Source organism: Emys orbicularis, chromosome 18, assembly GCF_028017835.1.
Source record: "Emys orbicularis isolate rEmyOrb1 chromosome 18, rEmyOrb1.hap1, whole genome shotgun sequence".
Classification (NCBI taxonomy): Eukaryota; Metazoa; Chordata; order Testudines; family Emydidae; genus Emys; species Emys orbicularis.
The window spans coordinates 7112231-7131573 of NC_088700.1; positions in this window are offsets into that span (position 1 = coordinate 7112231).

A 19343-nucleotide genomic window follows, 5' to 3' on the forward strand; every position below is an offset into this window, starting at 1 on the left:
ATGTCACTTCCATCTCTTTATCATCCCATTCGATATTTTGCACTTAAACATTTGGTGCAATAAAAATAGGAACGAAAAGGCAGACATCAAACTGGATTTTACTTCCTTTTCCCAAGTCACGTTTCGCTATGCATTCCTCTGCCCGCCATCGTTTGAAACCACAAACAGTGCAGAGCTTTAGATATTGTTATGATCTGTTAAATATAATCTGTGGAGATCATCCTGGAAAGTCTACACAAATAAAAATACAGGCAGTTGCTTATATAGGGGCTGCTGATGTGAAACTATCTTAGCCAAAGCTGCTCCTTAATGGGACGAGACTGCAGTTCTCTGGGGCAAAGGGGAAATGTGGCTGGACTCGCAAGAATGATCTAAATCCTGATTTTTTTTTTTAAAAAGAGCTGACTGGTGGATTTAATAGGCACAGTCATAGGATGAATTGCCCTATTCACACTATTCCTCTGCAGCGTCGCTTATTAAAAAGACATTGAAAGCATGTTTCCTTTGATAATTACTCCGCGGTGGAGTAGTCCTGCATCCGAGGAAGAAAATCATGGCTAACGGGGTGAACATCTGGCAAAACTCATGCACCTAATCTCCCTCTTTCTGCAGACAGTAACAGGGTATGAAGGAAAGGGAAGGGTGGTATCAGATCATTACATTTTTTATACTTACGGCTATATTGTGGCTGAGCCGCAGCCCATGTTGGGGTGGGGTTGGGACATGTACAAAGGCTCTGCTCCAGCATGAGTCCCCAGAGGCATTCTGGGTAACGCAGACAGAATTGCCTGAAGGGCTGCACACCTCTGAGAAGAGGCCGGGACACTGGGTGCAGAGTGTGATCACCCCCTCTCCAGCTCAGCTGTGAGGCCCAGTGCAAAAAGCCTTGCTCTTGCCCCTGCACACCTCTAGGAGGAATCTGTGCACACTTGTTTGTTATTGTAGGGTTGCTCCTGATTCCTGGGCCGCACGTGCTGGTTTGTTTAGTTACCTAAGTAATTAGTGGCAGGGGCTTGAATGGGATTTAAATGGTGTAGAGGGATGAATGTCACTGCAGGATTTGTACAGTCTTTGGAGACCCCTGGATGAAAGGTGCTGTTGAGGTGCAAAGTACTATTGTTACTAGCAAGTATATGCAGTGTTTAAAATAACCTGCCTTTAGTTCAGGAGAAGGAGGGGAAAGCAGGTATATTTCAGCCATCGCTTCAATAGGTCTTTTACCTCTCTGTGTCACTGGCTAGCTCTTGTTTACATCAATAAAAGGATTGAAACATTCGCTGTTGTGTAAACAGAGGCAGAGATCCTAAACGATGTTTATCCTACAGCTCTGTTAATGTGAACTACACATCCGAACAGGTTTATTGGTGATCGTTTCTTCCATGACTGTAGGGTCACCTCCTTTTATAAAAACATCCTCTGCATGTGCCCCACACACGCACGTCTGCTACGCAGGAGGCCTAAGGTTATGCATTGAATTTGGAGACGGGGTTTGTAGTAATTTTGTAGAAAATTACAGTACCCAGCATTGGGAGCACGTGCCTCCATTGTTATTTGTTGAACTGTTTGTGGATTCAGTTCTCCAGCAACTTTGTCTTGCTAATGCATCAGTCTGGGAGTCAGGAGACCTGGGGTCTATCCACAGCTCTGCCACTGTCTTATTGTGTGACCCGGTAAAGTCACTTAACCTTCGGGACCTCAGTTTGCCCATGTGCATGGTGTTTTTGGAACGGGGGGACGAACAGTTTTTTTATATTTATGAGTGACACCATGCTTCAGGGCCTTGACCTGGAGGGTTAGGAAGGAATACCACCCCACCTACTAGACTAGCAAATCGACATGACCCATTATGTTTTTCTCCCCACCTTCTGCTGAAGGCAGATCATAGAATATCAGGGTTGGAAAGGACCTCAGGAGGTCATCTAGTCTAACCCGCTGCTCAAAGCAGGACCAATCCCCAGACAGATTTTTGCCCCAGATCCCTAAATGGCCCCCTCAAGGATTGAACTCACAACCCTGGGTTTAGCAGGCCAATGCGCAAACCACTGAGCTATCCCTCCCCCCAGATAGCAGATCAGATGGGCCCTTGATCTGTGCCAATATGGCTTTCCTCTGTCCCTATGTCAGAGTGCTGCCTTCACTTTCCCACAGTTGCTTGCTGCATGCCCCTGTCTGTGCGTAGACCTGCTGTATCCTCTGGCTAGCTGTCTGGCTGGCACTACCCGACCTTTGCTAAACCCCTGACTCCACCTCCGCTGGGGCTCAGCTGTTACATTGCTGATTGCTCAGCGTAATGATCAGAGGGAGCGGGGCAATGGGACTCATGCACCGCGTGTACACAGAGTGAAAAGTAGGAGTCAGGGCTGGGCGCCTGGGGAGGCACTGCCTCCTCCCAGTACAAGGCCTAGAAAACTTTCCCAGAAATAGCCAAGCCACCTGGCCTTTCCACAAAACGCAACCAACCAACGAACCCTTCTCCAGCTCCTTTGGGTTTCCAGCGGCTGTAAGAGACCCTCCACTGACCCCTTCACAAGCTCCAGTCTGGGGGCCGTGCTGGGGTGGGTGGGTCCAGGGTGGCAGGATCTGGGCGTGTAGCCAGTGGCCCTGTGGAGAAGCTGGGGGATTAGAGTAGCCAGGGCTGTAACTTATACTTAGGGACCCTGTGACTCCTTGGCAAGGCCAGAATCTAGAGGGCACCCACGCCCTTTGGCATCACATTCAATGCTGTGCCTCCTCAAGGCAGAGAACATAACTGCCCCTCTGTCTTTCACGTCTCTCTTCTTTTCCAATGTTCCAATTTATTTTTTCCTCTAAAATTTTCTTCCCTTGAGGCTTTTTTTATTTCTAATGGGTCTTTTCTCTCTCAATCTGTTTCTTGGTGGTGTTTTCTCTCTCTCCTCTTGTCTCAATGTCCCTTCTACCCTTCCACTTCCGCTGGGCTAAGCGGGACTTTTGGGCTGGGTGAGAAATACAGGATCGGGCTCTTACGTAATATTTACTTTAAAAAATACAGATACTTGAAAACCGTTGCTGGCAGCAGCAAAAAAGCCAAAACAATGTGTGATTTCATGCCATACATGTCTGGACATGTAGCGTATACTGCATATTTCTGGATTGTGAAGAAAAGATGGATATATCTTAGTTATGCAGGTGTGATCACAGCTGAATTCTACTTCAAATGAGTTGCATGAATATAATTTATACACAGCTTCCCTTAAGGCCGTTTTGACAGTCAAGAAATATGTAGTATAACATGGATATTTTGCTGTTGTTAGTTTATATATTTTAAAGCAGTTTATTTCTCCAGAGAAGGGTGCTCCTGGGAATTCAGAAATACTGTATACATTCTAGCTCACACGTGTACTCTGTGAGAGGTTTGGTTTTGTAGGTTATGTAGGTTACTTAAAGGCCATTTTAGTTAATAGGGCAGCTTGCCTGAGTAGGTTGGATGCCAGCTTGTTATTAAGAGCAATGAGTATTTAAGATTTAGGAGTCTTTAGGTAGCGCAACAGCTGGTTGAAATATTCATTTGCAATTTTTTCCAGCAAAAATGGCCTTTTTTCCCCTTCAGGACAAAACCTTTTGTTTCGTTTTAACTTCTCTCTTTCTCAAGGAAAAAACAAAACCTGAAATTATTCCGCTGAAAACCTGGAAGATTTCAAAAGAAATGATAGGTTTCATTTGGCCAAAAAGGCCATTTTTGTAAATCAATAAATGGAACATTTCAAAAGAAACTAAAGGGAAACTGTTTGTTTCTTTTGAAATGGTTGGAGGGAAATGCTTTTCATTTTCCAAGCAGTGCAGTGTGGTACCTTTTGGTTCATTCCTACTGGAGTCAATGGCCAAACTCCCATTGATGCTGATGGAGGTAGGATCTGGCCCCTTTCTTTAGCACCTTGGAGAATATGACTCTGGTACAGCCTGCTTTTCGTTCTGTACATGCATCTATGGGGGTGACTGCCTGGGTCTGTCACTCTGCTTCTGTGACAAATCCCCCCCTTCCCCCAGGCCCTACTGAGGGCTCTCCATGGTACAGGAACTTACATAGTAGGCGGTTTGGGGGGAGGTGTGATTTGGGGGTGTATATCCTTCCTCCAGATACCCAGCAGAAGTAGCCCAAGACCTTCCAGGGAGCAGGGGCAAAGTTCCAAGGAGCTCAGGGCCAATGCTGAGGCATAAGGCCACCCCACAGCTGGTCCGTTTCTCCCTGGCACATTCCTGAGTGCTGCGTGGACTTGGGGGATACCATGGGGTTTGTGGGCTGGGCCCTCACATTGTGGGGCAATCCTTTTTGCCTGGATGGGAGGACGCAGTGGCATCTCCCAGAGGGCAGCCTCAGAGAGTGGCTGGGTCTTTCTACCCAGGGCCACAGCGCCATTAAATCACCCTGAGGAATTCACAGACGCCAATTCGATTCAGGTGACGGCTTTGACACCAGGCCGCAGGAAACGGGAGCTGTTCACTCCCAGCCATTCCAAAGCCCTGTGCTCGCATGGGGCCTGGAGCTCTGGTGGGCTTCGACCGCCTAAGGCCAAACATTTCAGTAGTATGAGTCGCCCTCTGCGAAACCAGCATGTGAAAGGACTTGCTGCCGGAGAGAGCTTCCCACCCATTTCTGACCTCGGAGCCTCCGAGCAAAAACACTGCCTGGAGAGAGGCCAAAAATAATAGCCAATTCCTTCTACTCCCTTCCTTCCCATGCAGACCACATTATCGAATTAGCTTCGCTGTGGAATCAAAGTCCAGCATACGAAGCCAAGCACCAGGAGAAATCAGCTGAAAGATGCTGTTTCCTTTTGGCACAGCCCGGCTAGGAGAGGCCGAAAGGTGTAAGATCTAATAATAATCCCATGGGTTAGACTGCACTTTATTACATGTACTCTGATTTCTGCTAAGGACGGTGCGATGCTGCCCTTTAAGGGAACTGCAGAAACATATGGGACTTCCCCAGAAGGACAGAACTAAGTCTGAGTTAGACAGAGAGAGAAACAAAGAGACCGACAGACAGATGGTCTTTTACCTCATCTGTGGATTCCTTAAGTGCTGAAAGCCCGGCCCAAGCCTTATGCAAAAATGGTGGCTTGGCAGCTTCTGCTTAGCAGCCTGGAACCACAAACTTTGTATATATTGTTGTTTGTTTGCTTGGGTGAGTATACAACAGCATCTCTCAGCCCCGCTGGAAGGAAAGACAAGAAAACGGTGGTACAGAGAAGCTAAGTCACTTGCTCGGTGAGTCAGTTTCAGAGTGGAGGATGGAACCCAGGAGTCCTGCCTCCCATACCGCCTGACAATGAGAAACTGAAAAGAGGGAAATTTTCCTTGTTGCTCCCACCCAGATTCTCATTTCATTTTGAAACCAAGAATTTTGGCCTCCATTTGATTTTGTCAGAATTAATCAAGTCACTGAAATATCCCCTGTTTGGTGGGACGCTGGAATTGTCTTCTTTGGGACCTGTTTAGATAGCATGTCAGCAGTCCCTTCCATAGCTGTGAAATCTAGGCCAGGGCTTAGGGCAACCCTGTGCTGTGACACTGCACAGCGCAGGGTGTGTTTATTTAATATGGGAGCTAGAGAGAACCACCAATTCTGCATGTGTCCAGGCGTCCCAGTAAAGAACCTCTTTAGATTAATTAGAACTGAACCCTGTCTCTTCTTCACCATCAGGGACACTAGTGTACTCACCTCACTGTTCCCTATTGTGAAAGGGTGTGTCTGTCCTGTAGTGCCCCCTGCTGGCCGAGCATGGCTCTGCCACTCCCAGCCTCAGTTTCCCCTTCACTCGGGTGCCTCAAAGACAAGGCCTCTTCTTGGGGCCTGGTTTATTAACATAAACACACAGTAAAGTCTCTGCTACCCTGGTCTCACACTGGGTACAGCCCCTCCTCACTGAGGTCTGCCTGTCTTCAAGTGTCCAAGATGGCCCCAGCTTTTCTGCCCTTCCCAGGCTCTGCTCTGCTCTGTCTCTCCCTTCAGCCTGCCCTGGGCTCCTTTAAATACTCCCTGCTCTCGTCTGAGTGTCCGCTCTCAGGAGCTTCCTCCCTTGGGTCTAGCCCTGCTCTGTAGCTCTGCGGCAGCTCCCAGGCCTTTCTACCTGCAGTTTTTCCACATGCTCACAGGATCTCAGTGGGCCTCAGAGCCCTTCCCGTGGTCAAGGCTTCCTGCAGGGGCTTCCTTCTCTCTGCAGCCTCTGCCTCGCACCACCCTCCTCTCCCGAGTGGAGTGAGGTCAGTGGGCAGCCCTCCTTCCCCTGCTGCTGTCTTCCCCGTTACAAGGCCCAGATGCTTTCCCTAAAGCCCAGCTGGGCAGCAGGTAATCTGTCACTGGACCTCGCTGCCTCTGAGGGGGGCCAGTCGCACTGGGATCCCGCTTGATTCAGTGTCACTTGTGTGACCGGAGTGGCTTTGAGCATGGTATCTCAGACCGCCCATGGCTGTGGCCCTGCTAAAAGTCTTGTGGTGTTGGAGCCAGTCGTGGGAAGGCCCCCAGGGCCAGGCCCAGTCTCAGACCCTGATGCTAGGCCTGTGGCTCCCACTTCCACTCCTCTAGCCACCAGCCCACACCCAGCACCAAATTCTGGGAGTCCGCGGAGCTTGCACCAGTGGAAAATTTGGCTCCCGGTTTAAGGCACGTAGGAATCCCTGGCTTTTGTGGATTCAGGACAGACCTTGAATGTTGTCCGAACGCAGTTCTTTTGTCAGTGACAGAAAAGAGGAGAGAGGTTTGCAGTGGGAGACCCTGACACCCCCCCCCCCCCATTTGCCAGCTCTCACCTTCCCAACCACTGTGCCCTGGCTGGAGAGGTGGCTGAATCCTCCCAGCCCATGGGCAGAGTTAAGGCCACAAGGCTCTGCTTTCAGTTAACCTATTCTCGGGAGGTGGGGCTTGCCAGGGAAGAGCAGAGCAACTGATCCCTTGGAACCAGGAGAGGGGTGGGAACCGAGAGAACCGTGGCCCAGAAAGCAACCCCATGACCGCTGTCCCCATGGCAGGCCAATGGCAGCAGGGAACCTCCTCGCATTGCAGCGCAGCCAGGGCAGGTTAAGTCGACCCAGCTACGTCGCTCAGGGGTGTGAGAAATCCAGATGCCTGAGCGACGTATGGAAAGCCGACTTCCCCTCTGGCGTAGACAGCGCTAGCTGCCTCCTCTCGGGGAGGTGGATGCGCTGCAGCGACCAATGGGAGAAGCCGTCCCATCCCTGTATTGAGTGGCGGCCCTCACTGCCGTGCTACAGATGTGCTGCTGTAACATGTCCAGTGGAGACTCGGCCTTAGTCTTGAGTTACTGGGTCAGTGTCAATCAGAAAAGAAGCAATGGATAGAGGCTGGCAAGCAGCCTGAGCATCAGAGCTGAGATCCACAAACTCCCTGGCCTGGGCCACAGCTTCAGTTGGTGTAAATGAACACAGCTCCGAGAGAGTCACTGGCGCTGCCCCTATTCACACTGGCTGAGGAGCCAGATGGCAGGTTCAGAGTCCTGCAATATAAACTCAGCCCCTTGTCTTCCCAGGATAGATTGTTCCAGGGAGGTTCCTCTGTGCTGGGATTTTGGAAGCCATTAAAGATCCCATGATGCACTTGAAAAAAGAAGGGAGGTTCCCCCATGGCTCCTTGCCCAAAATGTCATCCCAGTGTTGCACTGTGAACTGACTCGTCCGCTGCCTTTCCCGTGCAGAACAAAGCGATTGTCTTCTGGTGTTGGCGAGGGAAGGTCTCTAGAAAGTCGATGTTGTTAATATTGTCTCGTTCTTTCCGTGTGCTTCCCTGACTGCGTCTGCATCCACTTATTGTGTGTAGACAGCACTGTGTCAACAGGAGAGTTTCTCCCTCCGACATAGCTACTGCCTCTCGGGGAGGTGGATTAACGACACTGATAGGAGAAGCTTTCCCGTCAGCAGAGTAGCCTGTAGTGCTGTATGTGCAGACAAGCCCTTAGACTGTCTGCTCTTTGTGGCTGGGGACATCTTTTTGTTCTGTGTTTGTACAGCGCCTAACACCATGAGCTCCCGACTGGGGCTACTGGATGCTACTGCAATACAAACATTGAATACTACTAATAATTAGGGGAGGCTTCAGCTTTCTGTCAGTGGACTGGGACCTGGAGCCACTGAGATAGTGATATGCTGGGTGTGCTGCAAACAGTTAATTACAAGGAAAATAAAACGTTCTAGACTGTTTCTGTGCATTGCAGGGCGCTGGTGCTTCTGGAGGCAGCCCAACAGAGAGCTGTTTGCTGGGAAACAATGGCAGAGGGAAGGTGTGAATCCCACCCCTTCTGGCCCTTGAGCCAGTGGCTTCAAAGCCAGGGTGACCTGTTAAATGCGCAAGCCGTTACATCAGCAATGTAACTCTCAGACACAGAAGGAAATGTTACATACATGCCCTGTGCTGGGGAGAGCAGGGGCGTGTCCAGAAGGCAATTGGTTTTCTTCCTGAGCTCTAAGACTATCTTACATGGATACTGCACCTTTTATCAACAGGGATGCTAAAAGAGCTCTGTAGACTTGACAGAGAGGTAATTTCAACTACCTCTGGGGTAGAACACAGCAACAGTTTAGGACATGAGGCGCAGAAGAGCCCATCAAGGGAAATGGGGGGAGAGAGTAAGTGCTAGGCTGGAATCTGGCCAAGGAAACGAGACTGACACCTCTGCGCTTGCAAAAAGTTCCAGGGGATCTGCAATGCTCACAAGCCGTCATGACACTGCTTTTCTGTCCCTTCTGAAAGACAACAGCTCTGCCCCTAATGCCGTGCTGGGTTATTGGTTCAGGGCTGATTCTGGGAGAGGCGAGCCTACCACTACACTATTGGCACCTCTTTCTGCGTCACCTCTGCACTCCTTAGAAGAGCTGACCCAGACCACACCTGCTTAGCTTGCAGGATTAAAGGGGCTCCTGGCAGAAGATGCAGAGCTGCAAGAGTGTTTGGTGAATTTCCCCCCAAGTCTGAAGATTGTTCAGGCTGCCCCACTGACTTTGATGGCTTTGAATCCAGCCGATACTCAATAAATAACACCTGCATACTTCCCAGAGTATACAAGTTCTGTCTATCTATGGTGTTTATTATATGCTTAGTGTTTAACACAAAAAACCGAAAGTCAATTCTTCACCTAATGCTCCTGTGTATAGACTCCACCCCAGCTACTGATGGACTTCTGAGTACATCCCAGCCTTGTCCCCACTAGCTGTGTGTATAGTTATGGATAGCAGTGCAGTTGAACCTGCTCTGATTATGTATACCAATGCAAATAGACCTGTAGCGTGAAGGGAGGGAGTCAGAGTGTAATGAACCAAGTTGGAATTTAGCCAGGAGCCTGTGGCTAACACCCTGAGTTAGCCAAGTAGTTGTCTCAAGTATCTGTGATCTTAATAGCACCTAGCAATACCACATCAAAAGCTATGGCACCTAACTGTGTTGTTTATATGTATACTTAGCTCTAAGTTGCCTTCTAACAACAAAGAGAAGTGGTAAAAGCCCAGTGATTCTGTACAGTGTCCTATTTGGTTAGATACTGAAGACTGAATAGTGAATAATGGTAGACTACCATACTTGTACTTATCCTGCTGCTGATTGCTCTGGAAAATGTCTCTATGCCACTGGAGTCGGTATGGGAGTGAAAATGGACTCTGCTTTCCCATTACAGGCAACAATCTCCTGTTCTCCCAGGGACAGGCAACAGCAAAAATACATCAAAGCCTGTCTGATCACAAAGAATAAACAGGAAGGGAAAAGAAGACAAACATAGCTACTCACAATTGTCAAAAAGAGAAAAACAACAGGATCTCCAGGAAAGAGAGGATTAGAATTTCAGCTGGTCGAGTGCCCCACTGCAGTGGTGGCTCAAGGACCCACAAGCTACAAAGATCATCAAATATACTGTGGCCAGGAAACACCGCTCAGATGGGGGCCGATCATAGCCTCATTTCAGGGCTTTAAAGCCCATGTGCACTTTCTCTGTCATTTATACACTGATGGGTCGGGAGAGGTAATCCTGGGGCTCCGTACTCCCTGGTTAGACTCTGCTCCCGTTATCCTCCGTGGGATCAAAATCAGGCTACATGTGAATAGTTCCCATTGACTCCAGCAGGAATTACTCATATCCTGCAGGGAGATAACCAGGCCCCAGGACTCTGGGAAGAGGGTTCGTAAGAAGAAAATGCAGAATATGGCTGGAATTCCCCATGCATGTCAGTTCTGTGCAGCTGCTATTTATCTATGGGACTTATGGCTGGCCCCCTTTCCTGTAGTATCTGAGCCCCTCACAATCATTACTGTATTTAACCTCACAACACCCCTGTGCCACAGGGCCGGGCTGTGATCTCAAGGTGTGTCTCCATTACAGACCTTACAGCAACCCAGCGTTGGTGCTGCAGCTGGGCCTCCCTATCGCCGTAGTGTAGATGTTTCCTATGGTGCCAGAAAGGGTTTTTCCGTCGCTGTAATTCATCTATCTCCGATGGAAGAACTCTTCCTTTGATCTAGCCCTATCTGCACTGTGGGGTAGGTTGGCCAAATTATGGCACTCAATGGGGTAAATTCTTCACACCCCTGAGTGATGTAGCTAGGTCAATCTTTTTCAGGGTAAACCAGGCCTAAGTGACTTGCCCTGCTTTCTGGGTAACACTCTAACCATTGGACCATCCATCCTCTCTCTCCTCTATTGTGGGGGCAGAAACAGCCTTTTGTGACTCAGTGGCTAGGTAACTACCCTTTCCCTGATGGGAGGATGATCTAGGTTGGCTCTAACAGGTCCACTTCATATTCCCTCTAGAAAAGGAAAGGCAACAATGCCCTGTCAGTAGACATCACTGGGCTAGCCGAGGAGTAGACAGGGTCTGCATAGGCCTCATGGGTCATGACAAATGGAATCATAGAATCATAGGACTGGAAGGGACCTCAAGAGGTCTTCTCGTCCGGTCCCCTGCACTCAAGGCAGGACTAAATATTATCTAGACCATGCCTGACAAGTGTTTGTCTAAGCTGCTCTTAAAAATCTCCAATGATGGAGAATCTACAACCTTCCTAGGCAATTTATTCCAGTGCTTAACCACCCTGACAGCTAGGAAGTTTTTCCTAATGTCCAACCTAAACCATTTAATTAAATGCTGCAATTAAAGCCCATTGCTTCTTGTCCTATCCTCAGAGGTTAAGGAGAACAATTTTCTCCCTCCTCTTTGTAACAACCTTTTATGGACTTGAAAACGGTTATCATGTCCCCTCTCAGTCTTCTCTCCTCCATACTAAACAAACCCAATTTTTTCAATTTTCCCGTACAGGCCATGTTTTCTAGACCTTTAATAATTTTTGTTGCCCTTTTCTGGACTTTCTCCAATTTGTCCACATCTTTCCTGAAATGTGGCCACACGCTCAAGACGACACGTCCTAGCTGACGGCGATTCTTCCCAAACGGTTGCCTACGATGCACAAGCCATTTTGAAAAGCGATTTACTCTTCCGTGGCAGGCCGTGGTGCGCTGCTGACTTTTAGCTCCCGTTCGGCCAGGCACTGGAGCATGTGCCTACAGCAGGGATCGGCAACCTTTGGCATGCGGCGCACCAGGGTAAGCCCCCTGGTGGGCCGGGTCGGTTTGTTTACCTGCCGCATCCTCAGGTTCAGCCGATTGCGGCTCCCACTGGACGCGGCAGGTAAACAAACCGGCCCGGCCCGCCAGGGAGCTTACCCTGGTGTGCCACGTGCCAAAGGTTGCTGATCCCTGGCCTACAGAGACGCTGAGAGCAGTGAGACTGTTCCTGTGCTTGGGGGAGACACAGGCTTAGAGTCACTGTGGGTCGTAGGCCGGACTCATTTCAATGGGGAGTTCTTAAGAATTGAGAGCATGAGCTGGCCTGGCAATCAATTGCCTTTGATACCATGCCTTTAAATGCTCCTTGCTGCAGTGCGGAATTTACAAGTCATGGCTCTAAACCAGCATCCGAGCTGTAGACTTATGGGCATCACAATGGAAACAAACCAGAGAACACACCCTGGGGGGGCTTTGCCCTCTCCTCCAGACCATAGGCTCTGTTGCTAATGGGAGGCGTGTCCGTAAAGAGCACAGAACATTGCTGGGAGTTAGATGTAGCGGGACACTAAGCGGGCTGCCTCCGTGCTGCGTGGTCTTGCAGCGAAGGCTGGGCTGTGTCTACTCATTCATTTGGTCACTGTTTTAGTGCTGCAGCCGGGCTCAGTTTCAAATGTCGCAGCCTCGTCCACGCTTATGGGACGCAGGAGGGCTGGATGGCTCAGTAGCTTGGTAATGGGATTACGGGGTCTCCCGCCTCCAGGTCACCAGCTCTAATCTTGTCAGGAGGGGAAAAGTCAAATCTGGACAAAAGGCAGCACTCTGGGGTGCCTGGTGGCTGGCCTGTGAGTTGGTGACCTCAGTCCAGTTCCTAGTGGGCAGCGGTCGGCAGCACAGGCACCGCTGCTCCAACGGACATGCCCTTGGTTCTAGTCATAGCTGCCATCTCAGCCCCAGCAGGGCCCCCCTCACCCCAGGAGGCAAATAGCTTCTCATGCTATTCCTGTCTTATGGATAAACAGAGGCTTGGAGCCTCCCCATGCTGAGAGACAGTTTGGGAATAACATTGGCCATTCTGGGATACAGCCAGGGGAATTATGGGAATGTCACCCCATCTTGCTACAATTCCCCTGCCCTGCTGGAGCTAGCTGGAGTGGACATTTCCCAGAATGCAACGGGCCTGGGGGCAGAGCCCGGAATCCTGGGTTACCTACCCCCGGGGCAGGGCAATGCTGCACCGCAATCAATGCAGTACAACACTGTGCAAACGCGGGGCCCACATGTCAGGCAGGATGCACAAGGCCAGCTGTGGGACACACAGTCAGAGGGAAATGCATTGCTTACACCAGGGGTGCTGTCTAATGCAGATCAGGCCTCAGTCATCAGCTGGGCACCGACTTGGAAAGGGAAGATTTGTCTGAGCAAAAAAAACCTGAATTTCAGGATTAGACCCAAAAGGACAAATATAAATAAATCTCAGACATGACTGGAATCCTTAAAATAAGAGAGACCTTATCGGAAAGCCCTCCAGGAGGGTTCGAGTGCTCAACAATGTTTCATTAACAGGTCAAAAACTAACATAAATTCCAATAAGGTGAGTATAATTGACATGATGAGAGTGACAGGACTGGGAGTCCACTTGTTTATCCCAGCTGTGAGAACGCTAGCATGAAACCTGACCCACTGGCCTTCTTCACTGAAAGGAAATCTCATTGTTCCAAGAAGGTTAAAGTAGGAACCCCCTGGAAATCTCTTTTAGAGCATTTTCATCAGGACTTACAGTGCTTCCCACTGCTCATCTGGGAAAGGTGTTATTATCAGCCTCCGTTCTGCTTGGACTGTCTGCTTTGGGTTGCTTAGCTCTGCTGCAGCGCTGATTGGTGAGTTATTGGAACAACTTCGCTCAGGACATTTATGGGATGACTTGATTCATCAGCTCAGAGGCAACTGATGTCCAGCGAAGTTTCGGTGAAATCCCCAACTGTCTGCTGTGCAAAGAAGCCAAATTGCAGCTAAGCAGGCGTGCAACGGTTCAAGAAAAATGTGTATTTTGTTTGGTAACATTTTGTAGCTGATGTTTCTATGGAAAACAATACTATCCAGAGATCCAATAGTTAATATTAAAAATAAAAAAAACCAGAGGTTCGGAAGGATCAAATTCTTCCTGCTTCAGAGCATCAGCTAACCTCAAACTCTTGGGAGGTAAGAAAGACACTTCCTCAGGTGGAAGATTAACCTCAAACTGCCGACTGCTAGCCTCTGGTGCTGCCCACAGAGACAGGATAGCTGCACCCTTGGTCTGGACCCGTCTGGCAGTTCCTATATACAGCCTGCATCCTGGTGGGAACATCGCAGTGGACGGTGTGAGAAGTTTGCTTACTCTGAGGAATCCTGCTGGGAAAGTTTGCAAAGCCCGTTGCATCTTCTGGAAATCCCCATGATGTGGCATCACCTCTGTCCTGAGAACCCTGTAAAACCCTGCCAGGGTCAACAGGAATTGGGGAGCAAATAGAGGGGGACTCAAGCCACATCTTGCGATCTAGGTTGTTGATTCTGATTATGTGTATTTGTGTTGTGATAGTGTCTGGAGGCCAGGGACCCATTGCGCTAGGTGCTGTACGCCCCTGCCATAAACAGCTTGCCGTCTGCATCAGCATCGGCAGCACGAACCTAGTGAAACATTTCTTGAAAAACACCTTTTTGAAACTTTAACCGTAAATATATACAGGAACCACTCCCCCTGGCCTTGAAATGCAGCTACTTCTGGGGTGCAACATGACACAGCAACTACTGCACAACACTTTAGGGCAGGAAGTGAAGTAAAACACCATCGATTGATGAATTTCTTGAATTTAACCTTCTTGCACTTCGCTTGCCGTGTTGAATATTTAACGTGAGGGGGACTGCCAGTGTGAATATGTAACCAACTGTAAATAATTACTTTTATCCGCATTAGGAAACTCATGAAAGTAACATGCCGCATGTTCAAAGGCAGAGCAAGACTGTATCATGTTACTTTTCCAAATAGCAGGGTGTCTAGTTACTGGCTCTCCAAGTCATCACAGCTGAAACCCCTTGAATGCGATGGGACAGGTTCATAAATTGAGAGACACTGGGGCTTATAAAGCTCACTAAATATTCAAGCCACTCCTCCTCCTTTTTGAATTGCTATGCTAGTTTGTGAGGACAGTAGAGGAAAACAAATCTGGCAAAATAAGACCTGTTTAATAAAATCCAGTAGTCACGAAATAATTTTTCTTCTGTATGTGATTCAGGCAGCTGTGTAATTGTTAGTCACCCTGATCTGAGAATAACACTGAGGTAATGATGAGGGCACATCACAAGTTTAACTGGCTTCTTTCTCCCTGATTAAGCTTTTTTGGTGAACACCTGTAATGGAACATGCCACGGCAGGTTGTCCTCAGCAGAGGATTGTTTCATCTTGTCAGGTGCCAGTATATAATATCCTTCCTATAGATGTAAATTAGGTGCTATTAGTCCATACCCACATACTGTTTAAACCTCGGTCTTTCTTGCTCTTTCTTTATTCTGAGATATTATTACCCATTGCTAAGAATATGCCTTTTGGCTGAGCTATGTTAGAAAAAAGTCACGATCCTGTGACTGAGGTCTTGTCTACACAGGAAAGTTGCACTGGTTTAACTGAAACTGGTGCAAACCTCTGTGTGGAGGCTCTTATTTTGTTTGACTTAAACAAGTTCCTAATTGACTTAAGTGAAACCAAAACCAATACTTTTCTTTCGTACTTACAAAAGAACACTGTAGCGGACTGTCAGTGTTTGCCTGAAACACCCCACCCTATCAGCAAGCGTTGATCCTCTTGGGAAAGAGATAAGCGGGTTCTGCTGACTCACTGAGTCAGGTGCATCATCATCTCACCTGGACATATGAGGGCTGGGAGTGGCTTTGAGGGAGAGAGGATATAGAATGTGGGCTGAGCAGTCCTAAGGGAGGAGGCCTCGAAACAACTGAGGCTGGAGAGAAGGTTTGAGCTGAGCTTTATGTTACTGTATTGTTTTGTTTTCCAGACCTCAGGAAGGGAGTGAGTCTGAAGGTGTCTCCGGCATCTAAAGTGGGAGAACCCAAAGGTTCATGAGCCTGCATTTTACTCTTTCTCTGCAAGCGTCAGTTGGGATGAGTGAAGCCTGCCCAGCATTCCTCAGTGCCAAGCTGCTGAAAAGCTCCTGGGTTATTCCAGGAGAGGAGGGGAGATGATTGCACTGTGTCTCCAGCCTTTCTTAGAAGCCTTTCTGTTTCATCTAACCACAAAATGAAAGACACTCCCTTCTGTAAAAAGGTGTTTCCTCTTCTCATCACATTTATCTGCTGACTCCCAGCTGCCCTGTCCTTTTCCTCTTGTCAGGCTGGTGTTAGCCACAAACTGAGCATCACCACATCCTCTCTTCTCCCACACAGTTCTGAGCAGGACCTGGAGAGGGCTGAGGCTGTGCCTGTTGCCTTCCATGGGGTACTGGAGTAACACATCCTGCCACCAGTGTGCTGGGTTTGCAAAGCAGCTGCTCCTTCCCTTAATGAAAAAGGCCTTCATGAAAACCAGAAAGCAGCAGCAATGGGTGAGCGAGTATCTGGGCCAGTCACCAGGTTTGGGGACAGACAGAGGTGTTACCTGTCAGCTCTGTGTTCTTGGGGAACCAGGGCGCAGTACCCAGCCTGTCTGACTCACGAAAGACCTTCCCCTCACCTCTCCCCCGCACAGCCTCTGCTTGAACCAAAACGGATCAGAAGGAAGAGTTACAAAAAGCAATGAAAAGGCCGTGGGAGACACACCTAACCCCTAACCCCTGGGATAAGGAGGACAGGATTAAGGAAACTCCCTTAGTCTCATTTGCATCGAAGATGGGACAAGGAGGCATCCCCATTAGCATACAGAATGGAGAACAGAGATTCCAAGGCAAGAACCGCATGGAACTCTGGGACCAGAAAAGCAGGGAAGCAGTGCATGATGGGAGATCTCTGCTCCAGATGTTAATGAACCTACGACTGCCCACACCCAGCTCAGTAGTTATCAGACCAATTCTAGTAATGAATCCCTTTATTGGTATCCAGAATAGTGAAGCTCCCTACTTGCATTGTGAGCTCCCTCCAAGGAACACTGCCTGAAGGCAGGAATGATCAGCTCCCATGTCTAGCCTGAACAAACAAACTTTGGTATTCTCCCTTGTTTACACATAAACAAATAATATATGGAGATATACCTATCTCATAGAACTGGAAGGGACCCTGAAGGGTCATTGAGTCGAGCCCCCTGTCCTCACTAGCAGGACCAAGTACTGATTTTGCCCCAGACCCCTAAGTGGCCCCTTCAAGGATTGAACTCCCTACCCTGGGTATAACAGGCCAATGCTCAAATCACTGAGCTATCCCTCCCCCTCTAGTGTGCTCCCTTGAACCTTGTTTCTCTAATGTCTACAAAAACTCTTATCTATGTTCAAGAAAGTGTTCTGATGCCTGGATCCAAAATCTGCATCAGTTCCATGGGGACGTCATCTTCTCCTGACTGATCATGCTGGGGGCTCTGTCTCCAGCACTCCGGACCCTCAGCTACCACCACCACCTGGGAACTCCAATAGATTCAAGCTTCACGGAGTGGTAAGAACCCAGCTCTCTCTCTCTCTCTCTCTCTCTCTCTCTCTCTCTCTCTCTCTCTCTCTCTCTCTCTCTCTCTCTCTCTCGGTATAGCCTTCTGACCCTGACTTGTGTGATCAGTTATAGTTTTGTAAACCTGACTTTTATAATCAAATTTAAACTAGATTTAATATTATAACTGTTTTGTTTGTTTGCCTCCCCTATGGTTATTACCTGGCAATAAATAACTTTCACGATTAAGCTGGTTGCTTCTCTCTCTCCCTCTCTCGTGGGTGTTTTTTTGTTTTCCTCATTTGCTCTGCAGCAACGCTCCTCGTACCTAAGCTAGAAGATCCCTGCAGCGCCCCCAAATCCTGTGGGGTTTACTCATCAAGTGGGTTACTACCAGAACAATTGTAATGTGAAAGTGGGGTGTGCCTTCCCCTCTGGTGTTATTTGGACCAATGATCTGCTAGGTCACTCCAATCCTCAACTCTGGAAGCCAGCCTTACCCTGCTCTGCTGTGAGAACCCCCACTCCTCGGCTGTTCACGCACAGCCTCTAGCATGTAAGCTGCTCTCAGTTACATGAGTGAGCACTTTTGGCCAGCTGTTGCTTGGATTGTGCAACCGAATGACACTAGTCAATATTTCTGGTCCCAGACACAACCCTAGGAACCTCCGTCTTGCAGTATCCAGTTATGCCCACTGGACGCTGCAAGCTTAGATGAGTTTGTCAATTTAAGAAAGAAATTGATATGTACCAGGCTTGTTATCCCCAGGGGAGTCTCTGACATGCTTCAAACCAAACGCACGGCTCCAGGTAGAATAAACAAACAGATTTATTAACTACAAAAGATAGATTTTAAGTGATTATAAGTCAAAGTATAATAAGTCAAATTTGGTCAAATGAAATAAAAGCAAAACGCATTCTAAGCTGATCTTAACACTTTCAATGCCCTTACAAACTTAGATGCTTCTCACCACAGGCTGGCTGGTTGTCCTTTAGCCAGGCTCTCCCCTTTGATCAGCTCTTCAGTCGCTTGGTGGTGGTGTCTGTAGATGGAGGTGGAAGAGAGAGCGAGCATGGCAAACGTCTCTCCCTTTTATCCTGTCCTTTCTTCCCTCTTGTCTTTGCCCCCCCACCCTTCAGAGTCAGGTGAGCATTACCTCATCGTAGTCCCAAATTGACCAAAGGAAGGGGGGTGACTCACTCGAGAGTCCAACAGATCCTTTGTTGCTGCCTAAGCCAGTGTCCTTTGTTCCCGTGAGGCTGGGCTGGGTTTGTCCCATACCTGCCCTGATGAGGTGTGAACTGCCCCTCTGCTCTTGGAGAGTTCTGCCTGGGCCTCTGCTCCTGGAGAGTTTTTGCCTAGGCTTGTTTTAAGCCACGAGGACACATTTTCAGTCTCATAACGATATACATGAAATTACAACCTATAACATCACTATAACAACAATGCTCAGTGCATCATGAACCTTCCGAAGACATCCCACATGACAAACTTTGCATTGGATACCACACAATTGTATTATAAGGATGAACATGGGGATGCAGGGTGTTCCCCCGAGATACAGAGTGTCGCATGGGATAGGGACGTGCTGAACCTGGGACATATGAGGGTGGCAGATTGAAAGTGCTGCTCGACCCAGCCTGCTCAGGCGTGCTCTATTCCAGTGTGGTGCCCATGGCATATGAGGGTGACAGCTCAGAGGTGCTGCTCGACCCAGCCTACTGAGTCCAGGGACATATAAGGGGTCAGCTTGGGAGTGCTGATTAACCCGGTCCTCTCAGACGTGCGTGTTTGTCTGTTAATGTGTGTGTTCGTCTGATTCTGGGGCTGGAAGAACCCAGCCCTGGGGGACCTCGGTCCTGCAGGACAGCTCCATTGGGAGGGGACTAGCAGCAGGGAGAAGTAGAGCTCCGTATGAGAACACAAGTGACACAAGCAGTACATTGATAGAAGTACAGAATTTCCCCCCGCCCCCAAAAGAGTAACCCTAATAAATGAGCGTACCCCAAAGTAATGGGTAAAGCTGGTAACAGAGGGCAAAACCTAGATTAAACAAGGGAATGGGCTGTAGAAGCCAAATTCTAATGAAGTCTGCAGTAGGTTCCTGTAACTGATGCTGCCTTCTGAGATTCTTTTACACCAGTTTAAATCAGGAGTGACTCCAGTCGGCACAGTTGCGCCGATAGCAAAGCCGTTTGAGAGACGAA